Here is a 9,021-nt window from a genome sequence, read left to right on the forward strand (position 1 = left end):
AAGCTGCAGTTTGGATAGGACCTTTACACCGACATTCCAGCTTGCGAAAGCAGAAAAACACTTTGTAAGCCGTTCCCCGTTAGGGATCTACGATTCTCTGAATTCGACTAGCGTTGTCGCTGCTGCTAGTACAATGATGAAGGTCTTTCTTTATCAGTGTACTCAAACGTACAACCTCAGATATCCAATTGGGTAGCCCCACTCGTAGCTTACTCAGCTCCAGTGTCATCGGTACGACTCGCTACGGATGATATTATAGTTAGCTACCAGTTATTGATATTAACTATAGTTAGCGAACAGCAATTTTGAAAATGACCGCGTTCACTACCATTAGTGTTAATATCCATAGCGAAGGTCATGCTACCTCACCTGCGATACGTTTCCATTGTTAAGGCAGACGAGTGACAACATGACTGTCCCTTCCGTCCCAGTAAGGTCCCTTCCGTATATTAACGCTGGCGGTGCTCTTTTACAAACCAGCTGTATGTCCCTAAGGAAACATGGGGGCCTTAGGGGGTTCGAGGTTGAGTAAACGGCTAAATTTTTGCCTAAATTTAATTTTAGGTAGAACGACGAAAGCTTTATCGGGCGTTCTACTTCAAATGAAATCGGCTGATAAAAGTCCTTTAAATGTTGCGTAGCGCCAAATATAGTATCTATGAAGATAACCGTATCGGACGTGAGGGATCGAATCGAACGTGTAGACTTTTTTTTGGGAAATCAGACTGCCAAATCTGTTCGCATAGTTTTTACAATAGAGTAAACGTAGGCACAATTAGGAAAACGTTAAACCCACAGGTGTGAAAACAGTTATAACAGCAACACGTTAACTAGAAACCCATTGACTTTCCAAAGCAAAGACTACTTTTCCACCCAAGCTCACAACCCCCTTCCTGGAAGTGAACATATATGAATCTATTATATTTTACAAACCTTGACAGCCAGTAGTGTTTCAGCTTGGCTAGTCCTATATGCTGCTTTCCTGTTGATAGAACTATTACGACGTCAGTGTTTCTCAGTAGCAAAGGAAGAAGTGTACAGAAATTGGAACTTCTAATTTTCTTGCCTCTTGTTGGCCACCTGGTTCGTGCAACTGGTCACTACAGCAGAAGCTATCACGCTACACCTAGTTAACTAAGTGAGATCTAATTCCATTTTCTCTCTTAAGAGAAATATAGAACAAAGGCTGAATCTATTAAAACAGCCTCATTCGGCTATTTGCTATTGCGGCTTCTGTGGTATTGCAGATCGCTTATAAGGTCATGTGAGAGGTTCCCTGGACTATAAAAACATCTCTTGGGGTCTAACCAGATCTTGTTCGCTGATGAGTAGTTAGATAGGTGGTCCATGTTTACCTGTATATGAAATTCACAACGGAGGTTGGACGATCTTAGTTTATTAAGCCAAATTTGAACAAGCGCTTAGCTTCGTCTCTAAGTCTCTAATGTATATTGTAAGAAGAAGCACTGTTTAAACATGTACGTATATGATTTTATACCCACAAACAAACTGATTTTGAAGGCAAATCATTAGAAAACGCTTCTAAAATGTGCAAAACATCTAATAGAATTAGTTACCAATTTAGTGGTAATTATTAAAATTTCTCTAAAAACATATAAGTCTCATACAATTGAAATTAACTCGAGCAGTTGTGGATTCAGTTTGGTAATATGCTGGCATAGCTCTGTCATATGTAAAGGTTTTAGAGAAAAAAAACTATGCTAATGTTCCATATCCAGGTTTAAGGTCAGGTGTCACTGCCGGCTTCTGCAGCTTAGTAATCTTGCTTCAATCCACGGTTGAATTTCGAAGAAATATACCATATAGAATGAACTAAACACATGTTTAATATACAAGCTTTGAAGCTCTACCAAATAATATAAGAGTAAAAAAATATATAATCCGTTGTACCTTGCGAGACTTACAATCTACATTAAATAAGAATGCCTATGACAGCTTTGAATTCAGGTCGTTTTCTATCTGTCAGGTGAATATATTATAATATTAGACTATTCACAGCCTTAAATCTGTGGGTGTGTTTCATATATATATATATATATATATATATATATATATATATATATATACGATTTTTTTATTGTAATAACCGTAGACGAACAGGTAAAAAATTTATCTTGAGAAAACAGTTCGCTATGATCTTTTTAAATGATTACATAGCCTTATTCTACCATTTCATAACTCGGCCACTTGAACTGTCAATCTTATCACGACGCTGGGTAAACCAATGGCTACACTGTACTATGATTATATTTTTCCGTTGAGCTATTTCAACTTCACAGAGGTCAAAACATATGAAGATTACCGGTGGAGAATAACAGAATTTGACGGTCGCTTGTAGTACGTAATATTTTTTTGGTGTTTTCCGAAAATTAGCATTGAACTTAACATGTTTGCAAAATATATTAAAGGCAACTAATGCATAGTGCATTGCCTAGGTAACTATGAGCATGCAGCCGTCGCTGGTGCAAATTTCTGGCAAATGGCTTGTTTGTCATAGGATTACAATATCATTTGATAAACCTCTTTTCGATAAATCCAGGAAGATTTAGCTCGATTTGACTTTTTAGTGGGAACAAATCTTTGATGCTACGCCGAAGCGATCCCGAGGACATGTCCACATAATAAATGGCCAAATATGTGAAAGAAATCAAATAAGAGGACACTTTTTTCAATTGTCCAATGCGTGAAAGTACATTGCGCCCTAAATTCGCACGTTCTGTAGCAACACACAATACATTTCTCCGCCGTGATTATTGTTCGAAACAGCAGCAGAATCGAAGTCTCCACATGGCGAAAACGCCCAGAAGTTTCGATCTCGCAGTAGGCGTCCTTTTGTTCCAAACCATTCCACTGGCCAATAACTGCGTTAGTTCTCTAAGTTTATTGAGTAGCTACACCCCGCTAGTAAAAGAAGTCACTATCAATTCCCACTTGCCATAGAGGCTAAATCGCATTTCATACGAGTTCATTAATTATTGTCTCTTTTAAATTTTTATCTTTATCTAGTAATCCGTCGCGTACTATCGTAGGTGAGCATTGCTGCTTTGGTTGGCTGGCCTTTTAACTGCAAAGAGAATCATGCGTCTAAATCCGGTTTCGCACCTAGGCGGCCTCACGTCTCTGTAAGCTTGGAAGGCAGACACACTACCGCCGAACCTAGCTACATAAGTACGGTATATTGTAACTGTCCGGTTTGGCCTTCTGGTCTATATCGCATAGCTTCGATTTGAGACTTGCCTACGCTGCATTCGAGACTATGCGTTGTTAATTCATAAGCTGGTTAGATTCTCAGACAGCAGTAACATGTAGTGGTTTATCATCCTGTAAATACTAAGTGATGCATACAAATATTAATTTCGTCCCACGTCCAGGGGCTACTCGGTAATGCGCAACAGTTCTCGCGATCGAATAACTTCCTCTATATATATATATATATATATATATATTATATATATATATATAAACACACGAAAACTCTCGCCAAAGCCCCAACAAGTGCTATCTGTTTTTCCGTTAATCAGGACAATAACATTAATGTCAAACAAAGGAGTGTATTGAACCTTAATCTTGACTTCGTAATGGCCACCAAAGCTGTTTAACTGTCTGACTATATTTTAGCGGTAACCGCTCCGCTAAAGCGTATGCAGAGTTGAAACATGGCTGAAAATTGTTCTGTGCTGTATCTTGTTTTTCTATTGAGATTATAAGGTATCGCTGTTGTATACTATACTGTGTCATCGAAGTTACGTTTTCAAAGGCTTATTGAGATAACATGCAGCGTGTATGAATTCTATAACATCAGTAGGCGATTTCTCACCAACAGAAAGGAAATTGTTGTTGGCACATCAAGCAGACGTCATCGACAAGTTGGTAGTAACTTGCGTTGCGGGGTAAATAAAACTAACCCTACGCATAAATGAATATTGAACACTCGTAGCATTTGTTTATGCTGGTAGACAACGACCGCGGAGGCGAGATATTCGTCAGGTGGCATACGTTAATATAAACCTATTCGTTGACTCGCTTTACACAGATAGATCGAACTTCGACTATACGCGTATGATTTCTCCATGAAAGAAATTAACAGTCTTAATTTAGCACTCTTTTCAAATGAAATTCACGTCGAGGTTCACCTTGCAAACGACGCGACCGCCTTTACCATTCTAGATAATTTAGTTTTTTTTTGGTACAGGAAGTCTGATTCAAAAACGAACTTCATATATGAATCCTTTTAAAGATGTATCTAGATACAGCCAAGGCCTAACTTTTTAATCAGTATCAAACTTCGCACACCTTTCTTGCTTAGTGTAAATGCCATTATGCTAACGACTAATACTTACAGTGTGCAATTTTGACATTATTTACTATAATTAATTTACCCATATATTTATATAACCATAGGAAATCTAATTATAATTCGCCGTATCTCTCCATTGTTTCAGAGTCTTTTACGGTTACAGCAAACCATCACTCAGCCTTCAAAAATCTTTTTAATATTTAGTTACAGGCAAGCTTAAAAACGATTTATTTCCACGTCTCGCCTGTTTCCTTTCCAGGAGCATTCCTCAGGGTCTCCTCAAGCGTTTGTTCAACCAAAGGCGCTGTTACATCATCCCATTTGAAATCATCCCAAAAATTGTCGTTAAGTGAAACAACATACGAGAACGGCCTGTTTTTTCCTTCATTCTTTGTACTCACACGAACTATATGAAAATATAGAATGAAGATGTTGAGACATTTTTATCCACCTTTTAATATATATGAACCGATGTCAATTATGTCATGTAAACTCATGGTGAGATATATTTCGACTTATAAAAAGGGCTAATCTTGTAACGAACGCTTGACTTCATAATGAATCTGTACGGTCGCCAACAGAAATGGTAATTGCTGTTGCTTTTCCTCGAACTCCACGCCACAGTGTCCACACCAAACCTTCGAAATATCCATGTACGGCGATGCTATGAACCAGTTGTGGTCTACCGGAAGATTATTCAACCTTGGATGATTCTAGCCATAGTATTGGCCTAATAAGATACTAAAGGAAAGCTAATGATTAGCTACTTGTAGTAATTAACTACGACTTCTACTATATTATACGATACTATAAATAAACCAGGCCTAATAGTAAAAAGCCAAATCGTACATATAAGTCAGTCTGATTACGCTAACAAATGACATAGGCTTATAGAACGTGGCGCAGCATCATAATGCAATATGTCCCAGTGATGCGACACTCTTGATTGCTTGCAATATTTATTAGCAACACTCATACACATACAACATCTGTGAGGGTTTTCTCCGGCTTTGCTACACAGAACGGAGCCATTTATTTAATGAAATTAGTCCTTCTCTATTACAGCACGATCTAACTGTTTCAAACGTCATGCGTCAAATGAGATATCAAATGCGTCAGCGTCGAAACAATTGTTCAGTCTGTTATAAGGTATAGTATATTTTTACTTTCTCCAAAATTGCTTTTTCGAATTATTATGCAAATGTATATTTCAGTCCGCCTCTTTTGCTCCAAAGCTGGCATCCATTCATACAAACCGTACATGGTAACTGTCAATAGGAACATTAAAAACACAATTTTGCCTCACTGAAGTACAAACCTACATTACTTCGTCCCCTTCGAACTCTGCTTTTTCCTATACTTTTCCGAATTTTGCTATTTTCTTTTAACAAGTAGCCGAACCCCATTATTTCGCTATCAAGCCACGTATTTCCAGCTCTATCTCGTACATTCTTTTCTCCATCTGTTATTAAGTCCCAAAAAGAAAATAAGGGAGTGGTTGAAGTATTTGTAGGTTGTTCCCGCGTCGGACGCGGAAACTAGCGTCACCCTACGACCATTCACCATTTACTGTTATATCCCATATTACACTCTTAAGCAAAGACACAGTAAGCCTTGAGTATTACATCTACAAAGAAAAGAGTCTGGATGTAGATAAACACCCAGACTATTTTCTATCTACACTTAAACCACAAAATCACTGAAATGCATTTATACCGTTTAATACTGCCGTTTGCTCGGAGTGTGCGATGGTATGTTTCGTTATTTATTGCGATGTTCTGTTCTGTATCTACGGCCGCCGACTGCGGTCATCGCCACTGCCGCGAATTTCGCATAATACTGCTTGTTTGTTCGTCCATTTGTGCATTGCACTGCTTGAGGTGATATCTCGGTTATGTCTCTTCCGTTCACCCTTTGTATCGCCGCACTCGAAACGCTTGGGCCATAGGTTCACGACGTCGTCCTTCGATAGACACGTCGGTGCCCCATCACTCCCATCTCTGCTATGTCAGCTACTGTGGCAGTTACAAAAAAAAATTTCGCTATCACTGCCGATAACAACAGCGACATCAATAACAATGGTGACGACGACGTGGTCTCCTGCACTTGGCCTGCGCTGACTGTATCGCCTGTGCCTCTTTCTATCCATTTGGCTAACTGTTTATCTTTATGTGTACACGTAATTGAACTTCTAAACCGCGAATGCTTCCTGGCGATTTGACAGTTGGGAATTCGAAGAGAGAAATGAGGGTATGGCCTTAGGATTGCGTTTCTTTTTCAAGCGAGTTTCAATTGTCTCTTGACGTGGTAAGTCTGTCGAAAAATATCATCACACGTGCTAGTTTCTCATCTGCTTATTCTATACGGCTTCTGCAAATTACACTTTCATTGCGCGTGAATATATGAGTGTACACTATACTCATATAGTGGCGGGTGTTGTATGGGAAGCACAAAAGGACTTGTCTTTGAGGTTACTACGTAACACGTACCTAACGTAAGTAAGTGTCTATTTGTAGGTCTACCTGCAGATATGTACGTATGTGCCGTGAAAACGGGAACAGAAAAACAACAAGAAGAAAATTGAAATTTCGAAAAAAAAAAGATTCTAGTTTGTTCGCACCTTGCCTACCTCTCTGTTAGAGGAATACGGAATTCATTTGCCTAGTCAAGGCTTTACAATAATAATACCTCAATTTCTACACTAAACTGTATAGCACCTTTATGAATACCTACAGTGCTCTTATTGATAAAAGCAAATTTATAATCTGTAAATTTCTGTTGAAAGAAATTAATGTCTATTTCTAAACATAAGTCAAGGTCATGCTTTTTATGATTATCGGCCGCGTCGTCTACTTGTTTAATTACTTGTTAGGCAATCGATCCACGCCGAATATGTGCCTCCTTCAGCATTATATGTGGGTTAAGGCGGATACAACTCTAAATCGGTTCGTGAAAGGCTCCGATCCCATAAATTTCCTGGCTAATGCCATGCATAGCAAACGTATTGGCTACACGCCGATTTCCCTTGCCGGAACCGCTCCAGCTGTTCTTGACAATCGTTGATGTAATCAATAATTACGGATTAGTGTAAGCTGTCTTCGCTTCATTACTCTTCGTAAATGTTTTATATGCCTGTTTGTCTCTTCCAAATCAAACACCTTGCGCGGTCTTCATTAAAATGCGACGTCCCCGACAAGAAGCACATTGCTCTGTTGCGTGTGGTTGCCTGCAATCTCCTAACGCTAGTTTCCCGAGGGATAAATCTGCTTAACTTTCATATAGCCCCCTTCTAGACCGATGTCTTCAGAATATCTAAATTGTGCACTATAGCTACAATAGGAGGCAATCTTCATGTTGAAGAAGCAAATAGCACCAGATAGTTTTCTTTTTGCAGATAAAATCAAAGGTTTCATGAAAGCCTTCCTTAACCATTCCGCATTATGCTGGCCAAAAACTGCTGAACAAACAGTTCGTCTTTTACGTCTGGTACTATTGTCTTCTTCTTCTAACAGCTCGTGCTATATCAATTGTACGGACAAGTTAAGCGTCAATTATCAGCCCTGAGTAGAAGATCCAGTCGGCTTCGGTCTTGCTCAACTGCTTTAGGGTTTCTCTAACAGGCCTATCAAACGGCATGATAACTAATTAATATTTAGGACGATTGTTTTACATCGCTGTTTCAGATGACGGAATTTTTCCCGCACGAACCATTCATGCCTTCGTTTGAAGTTGGCTTACCTCATTTATTCATAAATTTAGTAATTCATAAACACGCCAGCATTGCACCATGACAGAGACTAAACATGTTGCGGAAGTTTATTGTTTCATCTCCCAGTGTCTTGGTTTAATTTTGCCAGGGATAATCCGTGCCGTCTGAAATTCATTGTTCTCGACTTCTTTCCTCTCTTTTTTGCGGATCAACTTCTTTCTCCTACTTAATCCAAGTCGCTATCAATTTTTGAAAGCATAACGTGGGTCTATAAGACAAGTCTGAATCGACTGCCGGAAAAATCGCATACACAAACAGGTGCTGTTAAAAAAAAATTACTAGTTAGAATATCAAAGCGAGGGGAGATATTATCTCACTAGGTAAACTCTGCTTCATGGTCAACGCCTGCCTCTACCTCGATACCGCCTTGTCTGAAAGCGAGACGAGTCCTTCGCATCCAGGCTTAATACAAAAACAGCTTCCCTGGCCATTCTGTCTTAACCTGTTTTAACTGCTAGATCAAACGATGCTTTAAATTTAATTTGATAAATATGATCACTCTTTCTGAATCGGGATTCTGTTATATGATTTCGCGTGGTATGTGGCTTTAATCAGTGCGGTCGTTCTACAAGTGGAGATTGGGAGACTGATATACTTGACGAAATAACTCAGGCAAAGTCTGAGTGGGTAATGCGTATCTCTGAATGCGTTGCCATAGCAACCATAACCAAGCAACGTGCTTCCACTCTGTTTGTAATCTCAGCATCGACAAAAACTATTACTAGAAATTACTAAGTACAACGATAGGAAGTCTAACAATATAATGAGTTCCTATCAAGGTTAATAGCTGCTTATATGGCTGCTATGACATTTCTGTTAGCTTGTTGGAGAAACCCCAGATAGTACCAGCAAGACACGCCTCGATTGGACTCCTGGTAGATTCATCCTAGTAGAACATTCAGTTCGATACCTAAACAGATGTAATTGTTTACAG

General features: G+C 39.1%; 1 protein-coding gene and 1 long non-coding RNA gene across 6 annotated transcripts in view; one reads left to right on the forward strand and one right to left on the reverse strand.

The window, feature by feature from the left end:
* LOC111262960 (guanine nucleotide-binding protein subunit alpha-11) overlaps positions 1 to 9,021 on the reverse strand; it is a 56,305-nt gene that overhangs the window by 26,951 nt on the left and 20,333 nt on the right. The window lies entirely within an intron of this gene.
* LOC147753135 (uncharacterized) lies at positions 3,520 to 5,173 on the forward strand. The gene is made up of 2 exons (XR_015312097.1): positions 3,520 to 3,911; positions 4,578 to 5,173. It is a non-coding gene; the product is annotated as an uncharacterized LOC147753135 (long non-coding RNA).

Source organism: Varroa jacobsoni, unplaced genomic scaffold (genome assembly GCF_002532875.2).
Source record: "Varroa jacobsoni isolate VJ856 unplaced genomic scaffold, vjacob_1.0 scaffold_716, whole genome shotgun sequence".
Lineage (NCBI taxonomy): Eukaryota > Metazoa > Arthropoda > Arachnida > Mesostigmata > Varroidae > Varroa > Varroa jacobsoni.